This window comes from Mus musculus, chromosome 10 (assembly GCF_000001635.26).
Source record: "Mus musculus strain C57BL/6J chromosome 10, GRCm38.p6 C57BL/6J".
Classification (NCBI taxonomy): domain Eukaryota; kingdom Metazoa; phylum Chordata; class Mammalia; order Rodentia; family Muridae; genus Mus; species Mus musculus.
Window position 1 is genome coordinate 91,253,931 of NC_000076.6, and position 10,295 is coordinate 91,264,225.

A 10,295-nucleotide genomic window follows, 5' to 3' on the forward strand; every position below is an offset into this window, starting at 1 on the left:
AGCACCAATTGTTGAAAATGCTGTCTTTCTTCCACTGGATGGTTTTAGCTCCCTTGTCGAAGATCAAGTGACCATAGGTGTGTGGGTTCATTTCTGGGTCTTCAATTCTATTCCATTGGTCTACTGGTCTGTCTCTATACCAGTACCATGCAGTTTTTATCACAATTGCTCTGTACTAAAGCTTTAGATCAGGCATGGTGATTCCACCAGAGGTTCTTTTATCCTTGAGAAGACTTTTTGCTATCCTAGGTTTTTTGTTATTCCAGATGAATTTGCAAATTGCGCCTTCTAATTCGTTGAAGAATTGAGTTGGAATTTTGATGGGGATTGCATTGAATCTGTAGATTGCTTTTGGCAAGATAGCCATTTTTACAATGTTGATCCTGCCAATCCATGAGCATGAGAGATCTTTCCATCTTCTGAGATCTTCTTTAATTTCTTTCTTCAGAGATTTGAAGTTTTTATCATATAGATCTTTCACTTCCTTAGTTAGAGTCACGCCAAGATATTTTATATTATTTGTGACTATTGAGAAGGGTGTTGTTTCCCTAATTTCTTTCTCAGCCTGTTTATTCTTTGTATAGAGAAAGGCCATTGACTTGTTTGAGTTTATTTTATATCCAGCTACTTCACCGAAGCTGTTTATCAGGTTTAGGAGTTCTCTGGTAGAATTTTTAGGGTCACTTATATATACTATCATATCATCTGCAAAAAGTGATATTTTGACTTCCTCTTTTCCAATTTGTATCCCCTGGATCTCCTTTTGTTGTCGAATTGCTCTGGCTAATACTTCAAGTACTATGTTGAAAAGGTAGGGAGAAAGTGGGCAGCCTTGTCTAGTCCCTGATTTTAGTAGGATTGCTTTCAGCTTCTCTCCATTTACTTTGATGTTGGCTACTGGTTTGCTGTAGATTGCTTTTATCATGTTTAGGTATGGGCCTTGAATTCCTGATCTTTCCAACACTTTTATCATGAATGGGTGTTGGATCTTGTCAAATGCTTTTTCTGCATCTAACGAGATGATCATGTGGTTTTTGTCTTTGAGTTTGTTTATATAATGGATTACATTGATGGATTTTCGTATATTAAACCATCCCTGCATCCCTGGAATAAAACCTACTTGGTCAGGATGGATGATTGCTTTAATGTGTTCTTGGATTCGGTTAGCGAGAATTTTATTGAGGATTTTTGCATCGATATTCATAAGAGAAATTGGTCTGAAGTTCTCTATCTTTGTTGAGTCTTTCTGTGGTTTAGGTATCAGAGTAATAGTGGCTTCATAAAATGAGTTGGGTAGAGTACCTTCTACTTCTATTTTGTGAAATAGTTTGTGCAGAACTGGAATTAGATCTTCTTTGAAGGTCTGATAGAACTCTGCACTAAACCCATCTGGTCCTGGGCTTTTTTTGGCTGGGAGACTATTGATAACTGCTTCTATTTCTTTAGGTGATATGGGACTGTTTAGATGGTCAACTTGATCCTGATTCAACTTTGGTACCTGGTATCTGTCCAGAAATTTGTCCATTTCGTCCAGGTTTTCCAGTTTTGTTGAGTATAGCCTTTTGTAGAAGGATCTGATGGTGTTTTGGATTTCTTCAGGATCTGTTGTTATGTCTCCCTTTTCATTTCTGATTTTGTTAATTAGGATTTTGTCCCTGTGCCCTTTAGTGAGTCTAGCTAAGGGTTTATCTATCTTGTTGATTTTTTCAAAGAACCAACTCCTCGTTTGGTTAATTCTTTGAATAGTTCTTCTTGTTTCCACTTGGTTGATTTCACCCCTGAGTTTGATTATTTCCTGCCGTCTACTCCTCTTGGGTGAATTTGCTTCCTTTTTTTCTAGAGCTTTTAGATGTGTTGTCAAGCTGCTAGTATGTGCTCTCTCCCGTTTCTTCTTGGAGGCACTCAGAGCTATGAGTTTCCCTCTTAGAAATGCTTTCATTGTGTCCCAAAGGTTTGGGTACATTGTGGCTTCATTTTCATTAAACTCTAAAAAGTCTTTAATTTCTTTCTTTATTCCTTCCTTGACCAAGGTATCATTGAGAAGAGTGTTGTTCAGTTTCCACATGAATGTTGGCTTTCCCTTATTTATGTTGTTATTGAAGATCAGTCTTAGGCCATGGTGGTCTGATAGGATACATGGGACAATTTCAATATTTTTGTATCTGTTGAGGCCTGTTTTGTGACCAATTATATGGTCAATTTTGGAGAAGGCCCGTGAGGTGCTGAGAAGAAGGTATATCCTTTTGTTTTAGGATAAAATGTTCTGTAGATATCTATCAGGTCCATTTGTTTCATAACTTCTGTTAGTTTCACTGTGTCCCTGTTTAGTTTCTGTTTCCACGATCTGTCCATTGATGAAAGTGGTGTGTTGAAGTCTCCCACTATTATTGTGTGAGGTGCAACGTGTGCTTTGAGCTTTACTAAAGTGTCTTTAATGAATGTGGCTGCCCTTGCATTTGGAGCATAGATATTCAGAATTGAGAGTTCCTCTTGGAGGATTTTACCTTTGATGAGTATGAAGTGTCCCTCCTTGTCTTTTTTAATAACTTTGGGTTGGAAGTCGATTTTATCCGATATTAAAATGGCTACTCCAGCTTGTTTCTTCAGACCATTTGCTTGGAAAATTGTTTTCCAGCCTTTCACTCTGAGGTAGTGTCTGTCTTTTTCCCTGAGATGGGTTTCCTGTAAGCAGCAGAATGTTGGGTCCTGTTTGTGTAGCCAGTCTGTTAGTCTATGTCTTTTTATTGGGGAGTTGAGACCATTGATATTAAGAGATATTAAGGAAAAGTAATTGTTGCTTCCTGTTGTTTTTGTTGTTAAAGTTGGCATTCTGTTCTTGTGGCTGTCTTCTTTTAGTTTTGTTGAGGGATTATCTTCTTGTTTTTTCTAGGGCGTGGTTCCCGTCCTTGTATTGGTTTTTTTCTGTTATTATCCTTTGAAGGGCTGGATTCGTGGAGAGATAATGGGTGAATTTAGTTTTGTCGTGGAATACTTTGGTTTCTCCATCTATGGCGATTGAGAGTTTGGCTGGGTATAGTAGCCTGGGCTGGAATTTGTGTTCTCTTAGTGTCTGTATAACATCTGTCCAGGCTCTTCTGGCTTTCATAGTCTCTGGTGAAAAATCTGGTGTAATTCTGATAGGCTTGCCTTTATATGTTACTTGACCTTTTTCCCTTACTGCTTTTAGTATTCTATCTTTATTTAGTGCATTTGTTGTTCTGATTATTATGTGTTGGGAGGAATTTCTTTTCTGGTCCAGTCTATTTGGAGTTCTGTAGGCTTCTTGTATGTTCATGGGTATCTTTCTTTAGATTTGGGAAGTTTTCTTCAATAATCTTGTTGAAGATGTTTGCTGGTCCTTTGAGTTGAAAATCTTCATTCTCATCCACTCCTATTATCTGTAGGTTCGGTCTTCTCATTGTGTCCTGGATTTCCTGGATGTTTTGAGTTAGGATCCTTTTGCATTTTCCATTTTCTTTGATTGTTGTGCCGATGTTCTCTATGGAATCTTCTGCACCTGAGATTCTCTCTTCCATTTCTTGTATTCTGTTGCTGATGCTCACATCTATGGTTCCAGATTTCTTTCCTAGTGTTTCTATCTCCACTGTTGCCTCAGTTTGGGTTTTCTTTATTGTGTCTACTTCCCTTTTTAGGTCTTGGATGGTTTTATTCAATTCCATCACCTGTTTGGTTGTGTTTTCCTGCAATTCTTTAAGGGATTTTTGTGTTTCCTCTTTAATGTCTTCTTCCTGTTTGGTTATGTTTTCCTGTAATTCTTTAAGGGATTTTTGTGTTTCCTCTTTAATGTCTTCTACTTGTTTAGCAGTGTTCTCCTGTATTTTTTAAGTGAGTTATTTAAGTCCTTCTTGATGTCCTCTACCATCATCATGAGATATGCTTTTAAATCCAGGTCTAGCTTTTCAGGTGTGTTAGGGTGCCCTGGACTGGGCGAAGTGGGAGTGCTGGGTTCTGATGATGGTGAGTAGTCCTGGTTTCTGTTAGTAAGATTCTTACGTTTACCTTTTGTCATCTGGTAATCTCTGGAGTTAGTTGTTATAGTTGTCTCTGTTTAGAGATTGTTCCTCTGGTGATTTTGTTACACTATATCAGCAGACCAGGGAGACTAGCTCTCTTCCCTGAGTTTCAGTGGTCAGAGCAGTCTCTGCAGGTAAGCTCTCCTCTTTCAGGGAGGTGCACAGTTATCTGGTGTTTGGACCTCCTCCTGGCCGAAGATGAAGGCCCAAAACAGGATCTTTCCCAGAAGCTGTGTTGCTTTGGCCTGCAGACTGCCCGCTGCGGAGTCCCAGAACCAAGGTGGCCCCCGCGGAACGTGAGGCAGAAGCCTCTCGGGCCGGGTGGACCCCTGTGCTCTCACCAGGAAGGTGGCCGGTTGTCTGGAGCCGGAAATGGCGCCGCCTCAGAGGCTCTGTGGCTCTCGCCCGTTCCAGAAGCTGCTGGCCTCTGTGTTCCACACTCTCACCCGCAGACCGCCTGCCGAGGAGTCCCGGAACCAAGGTGGCCCCCACGGAACGTGAGGCAGAAGCCTCTCGGGCCGGGTGGACCCCTGTGCTCTCACCAGGAACCGGCCTTTTCAATAAATAAATTTGACTGAGCTAGAGAATTGTCATCTTGGTACTTGATAGCCATGGGGATGCTGTCAGGGTCTATTTCCTTTCCAGTGCTGGGTGGCTCAGCAGCTGCGGATGCTGGTCCTGATGCTGCAGTCACACGCTGCACTTCACTTGGTTGTACTGCCTTTTTGACGTCTTTACTTGATCTGAATGTCTGCTGAACAAATGAATCACTTTCAATTGCTTCAATTTTTGGTCTTCTTCTTTTCTTCTCTTTGCTTCTTCCTCACTCCTTTCTTTGGCTATTAATGCTTCATCAGCTTTTGCAGCAGCTTCAAGGACCAATTGTAGTCTGGCTTTGGCCTGCTCAGCTGGAGGCAGATGTTCTAATGCAGCTTTGATGTTTCCAGAATCCCTGCGTTTGATGCTGTGCACTTCTTTGTCTTTGCCTTTATCCTTCTTTTCTCTTTTCTCTTTGTCCCAGACTTTATGTCTGTCTCTGTCTCTGGACCTACTACGATTTCTTCTGTGACTGGATCTTTCACTGCTTCTACAATGTGAGCGTGGATGAGGCCTTGACCTGGACCTTCTTGTTCTGCTTTTTGACCGAGACCTATGAACTCTATAGGGTTTCCCTCGGCCCCTGGAATGACTGCGACTTCTTTTCCTTCTGGAGCCATAAGAAGAGCTGCTGCTTGATCTGAGCCTGCGTCTCCTCTCATAAGAATGTGAGCGAGGCTGGCGGTCTCTAGACCAGGATCTTGAGTTGGACCTCGGCCTCCTCCCACCCTTCTTGTGGCTGTATGTCCTGCTGTCTGAAGAGCTGCTTGAAGAGGAGCGCCTCCAGTGTTTCTTTTTTCTCTCTTTTTTTTTTCAATTTTTTATTGGATATTTTCTTTTTTTTTTCCATTTTTTATTAGGTATTTAGCTCATTTACATTTCCAATGCTATACCAAAAGTCCCCCATACCCTCCCACCCCCACTCCCCTACCCGCCCACTCCCCCTTTTTGGCCCTGGCATTCCCCTGTACTGGGGCATATAAAGTTTGAGTGTCCAATGGGCCTCTCTTTCCAGTGATGGCCGACTAGGCCATCTTTTGATACATATGCAGCTAGAGTCAAGAGCTCCGGGGTACTGGTTAGTTCATAATGTTGATCCACCTATAGGGTTGCAGATCCCTTTAGCTCCTTGGGTACTTTCCTCTTCAGTGTCTGAAGACCAGCGTCCTATTTCTGGCTCAACCTTCAGTTTCGCACCTCCCGACGTGGGAACCTGGAACCCCCTCTTCTAATAACAGCGCCACCGGCGTCCTCAGAACTTGCTTCAATTTAAGCTCAGCGCCTTCCTGGTTCCAGCACCAGGCCTATTATTTTCATTTTAAGGGCAAGCAAAATAAAATTAGGTTAAATGACTTGAGTAGTTTCCATGGTTAGTCAGGAGAACAGCTAGGTGAAGTGGATTTTATTGACCTTGATGGTAAGACGCTTGGAAAGTCAATGTTTAGATAATTAAATCAACAACAACAACAACAACAACAACAACAACAACAACAACAACAACAACAAACCCAACATGGTACCAAGCTCATTGGAGTAAAATTTTTGCTGGGCCCTCAGAGAAGCACACAAACGCCATTAGAATCTCCTTGTGGCTGCGGATCTATCCACATCTCCTGAAGAACTATTTTTCCCCTTTGAGGGAATTAAAACATTTCACAGCTAAAACACACACACACACACACACACACACACACACACACACACACACACACACGAGTCAAAGCTTAAGAACCGTAAAAGAGTAATACTTAAACAGGAGAACAACAACAACAAAAAGTCATTTTAATTACGATTTTGTTTGGTCCTAGTGCAATTTCTTGCTTAAGCTTTTGTTGGGTAGAATAAAAGGATTGTTTTTAAAAAAATCTCCTGAGCCGTCTTTCATGAATTGTTCTTGCTGTGTATTTAAGGGGATAATTAGAGAAAAGGAGGAGTTTTAAAGTGGCTTCTGCACTATCTCCACTAATTATTTTTAATAAGCAGCGATTCGTGGTGCCGGTACTATTTTTCTCCCCTTTGGCACATCCAAAGCAGGAGCGATGCTGTGTGAGCTGAGGCATATCAAAGCCTGGCTGAACCTGCCTTAGCTAGTCTGGTGGTTTGATGTTAGTTCAAAGGAAAGCTCCAATCCCAAAGACTTTTTCAATTTCCTTCTGCACAATAAATTAACTGTGGAAAAACCAATATAAACTTGTTTGTATCTCTGTACGCGAATGATGTAACCGAGTCGTTTCTCTCCGAAACATTCTTTGCCAGTGCATGCTTTTGTTGTGCTTAGTATATATTTATGTGATGCTCAAAACATAATTCACTCTTGTAAGAGGGGCCAAGGATATTGGGGCTGCTGCTGAAGATGGCTCAAACTCATCAAGTCTGTGACCAGCTCAGGGCTAGGGTACTGTGAATTATGAATGTACAAACATTAGGTCATAATTTATTCTTCACTTTGAAATTCTATGAAGGACTTTCATTTAACCTGTGGGCCCTGAAGGGGTTGGCTCTTTGGCTCTTCGTTGCTTCCCATCTCCATCTGGTACATCTTCACGCTGCACTCCTTCAGCTTCTCCATAGGCATAAGTATCCCTTCTCTTGTGGGGCTTACGGTTCCTACCCTCTTTGTATGGTGTAACCCTATTATTATTTAGATCCCAGATGTCATTGCTGAAGCAAAGTCTTTCCTGGCACATTCCAGTACAGTTCCAATCTTCTACTAGACACTTCCAAACAGCTGTGTGCCTCCCTTTGTGGGGTAGTTTTGCATTTATCCATGTGAGAAGTTGATTAATATCTATCTGTCTCACCAGACTACATTCTCCATGAGAGCCAAAGCTGAATATTTTCTTGCTTATTATTACAGTTCCCATAGCAAACACAGATGCTTTGCTGGCGCTCTCTAGGTGTTTTCTGTATAAATGAATAAGCAAATAACAAAGTCAATGAGTTTCTGGGAAAGTTGGGTAGAAGCAGGGCTACAGAGTGTGCAAAGGTCACTGGTTTTGGGCAAAGACCTCAGCACCCTACACTTACTAAGTCAGTGAGCCAATTACTGACATTACCTTTAATGAGGTAAGAGGGTCAGTCACCAGTTTGGTGAGTACGATGCCCCCTTTACCTTTGAGATCCTTACAGTCTATTTACAGGTGGATCTGTAAATTGCCTCTTACAAGTATACTGTGATATGTCTTCATTAGGGTTTTATTGCCGTGAACAGACACCATTGCTCTGAGCAGACACCATGACCATAGTAACTCTTATGAAGGAAAACATTTAATTGGGGCTGGCTTACAGATCAGAGATCTAGTCCATTATCGTCATGACAAGAAGCATGCCAGCATACAGGCAGACATGGTGCTGGAGAAGGAGCTGAGAGTTCTATGTCTTGACCCATAGGCAATAGAAGGAGTCTCTGTGTCATAGTGGGTGTAGCTTGAGCATATGAGACCTCAAAGCCTGCCTCCACAGTGACACACTTCCTTTAATAAGGTCACACCTACTCCAGCAAGGCCACACTTCTAATAGTGCCACTCAATCCCTATGAGTTGGGTCATATCTATTCAACCCACCACATGATACGTTCTTCCATGAAAGTATATTGTTTTGGTGTGTGTGTATGTGTGTGTGTGTCGGTTGTACATATAGTAGCATTAACTTTGGCTTGGAATTCAGGTCACAGCATTTCAGAAGACCCTTTCATTGGGTCTTAAAAGATAATAAGATCTTTCTTTTTTGTTTGCTTTCTTTGAGGAAGAATCTCATTTGGTCCAGGCTGGCTTCAAGTTTGCTATGTAGTTGAGCATGACTTTGGATTTCTGATCTTCTTGCTTCTACCTCTGGAGTGCTGAGGTTACAGGTGTCTACACTACATCCAGTTTGTGTGGTGCTGGGGATCCAGTCCAGGGCCTTGAGAATGCTAGGTGGCACTCTACCAACTGAGCTACACCCTCAGCTGGAGCTTGCTCTTTTAGACAGAAAAACTTATTCATCATCATACATTTCACAGATAATTCAGAATACTGATCAACATGACTTTCAGTTTCATCTCTGTGGCTGTGATAAAACACCTTGACCAGAAGCAACTTAGGGGAATCATGGAAATATATCATCTTACAGGCTACAGTCCATCACTGAGGGAAGTAAGGGCAGGAAATCAAGCAGCATCCTGGAGCAGGTACCATGGAAGAATGCTCATTGCTTTCTTTCTTACATTTTAGCTAGACTTCTAATATATCTCAGGACCAGTTGCCTATGGATGGTGCTACCTCCGGGGCCTTCTGTGCACAGACACTGTGGTGATTTGAATATGCTTGGCATATAAGGAGTGATGCCAGTCTGCCCTTGACTGCCTGTGGATCAAGATGTAGAACTCTCAGTTCCTTCTCCAGCACCATGTCTGCCTGGATGTTGCCATGCTTCCTACTATGATGATAACCTATCATCTCTGAATCTGTAAGCCAGCCCCAATCGAATGTTTGCCTTTATAAGCATTGCCATGGTCATGATGTCTCTTCACAGCAATGGGAACCCTAAGATAGACATGCCCATAGGTCAATCTGACTTTGGCAATTCCTCAATGGAAGCTCTCCTCTCACATTATTCTGATCTGTCCAGACTGACAATGAAGTCCAACTAGGACAGCAGGGCTTGCCATTTAATTTCACTAGGAGTCAGATGATGTAATTTCAATGCTTATATTAATAGTCATTTGGTATACAGACTTTGATTATTACCTTTTCCAATCACCACCCTGTGTCTTTCTGAGTTATGGAAGCCAAAGAGTAAGTAATATACTTGCCAGAGTCTCTTGCAGCTAGAGTCTCAAAGGCTGGAAGAAGAAAACATCCTCATCTGGTTGGATGAGCACAACATGACACTGGAAAGCTGGTATTTTGTTATTGGTGATAGGTTATTTCTCTGCCACTGGTGAACTGAGCCAATTTAAGTCACATTAGATTATATTAAGGGCAGGTTTATTGGGAGGCTTCACTCGGGCAGGAGAGTTCACTGGCCCCAAGGGCCAAAGCCAGGGGAGTCACCATGGGGAAAGGGGGCAGGAGTAGGGAAGGAAGAGAGAAAGAGAAAGGGGTGTATGTGCAGAGAGAGGAAGAGGAGGAGGAGGAGGAAGAAGAGGAGAAGTAGAAGAAGAGTGAGCAAAATGTCTGGATTATATAGGAAGGAGACTCTGGGGGAAGGGCAGTCCAGCCCCTGGGCTGGTAAGTTCAGGGTGGGGGCCAGGGTATGCCAGGTAGGGACTGAGGGATGCTGGGAGAACCTGGAGGCTAGGTCTGCTTTGGTATATAAAATATGTACATCAGTCCCTTGTCCTGGGATGTAAAACCAAACAATTAGTACCTCCTATTATTTTTTGTTGGCTCCTTTTCCTAGGCAAAAACTCTTTCTTTGATACTTCTGAGAATCAGTTTACTAATTCAGCAAATATTTATTGAGCACTTGCCATGTCTCTGAGTGGTAGTGGCATGGAGGATATGTTAGACTGTGACATGGTCTAGGCTCTTCAAGAACTCACATGTCCCATCTAGGTCTACCAATTCTCTACATCAGAAACCCCATTTCATTCTGTTCCCCTTAACTTAAATAATATGGTTGTCCCATCTTCAGAACTCAGCCAATCTGCTCTGTCCTTAGAAATAGGCCTGTAACTTCATT

The 10,295-nt window shown here is 42.2% G+C and overlaps 1 pseudogene; it reads right to left on the reverse strand.

The window, feature by feature from the left end:
* On the reverse strand, window positions 4,584-5,444 carry Gm18705 (predicted gene, 18705; annotated as a pseudogene).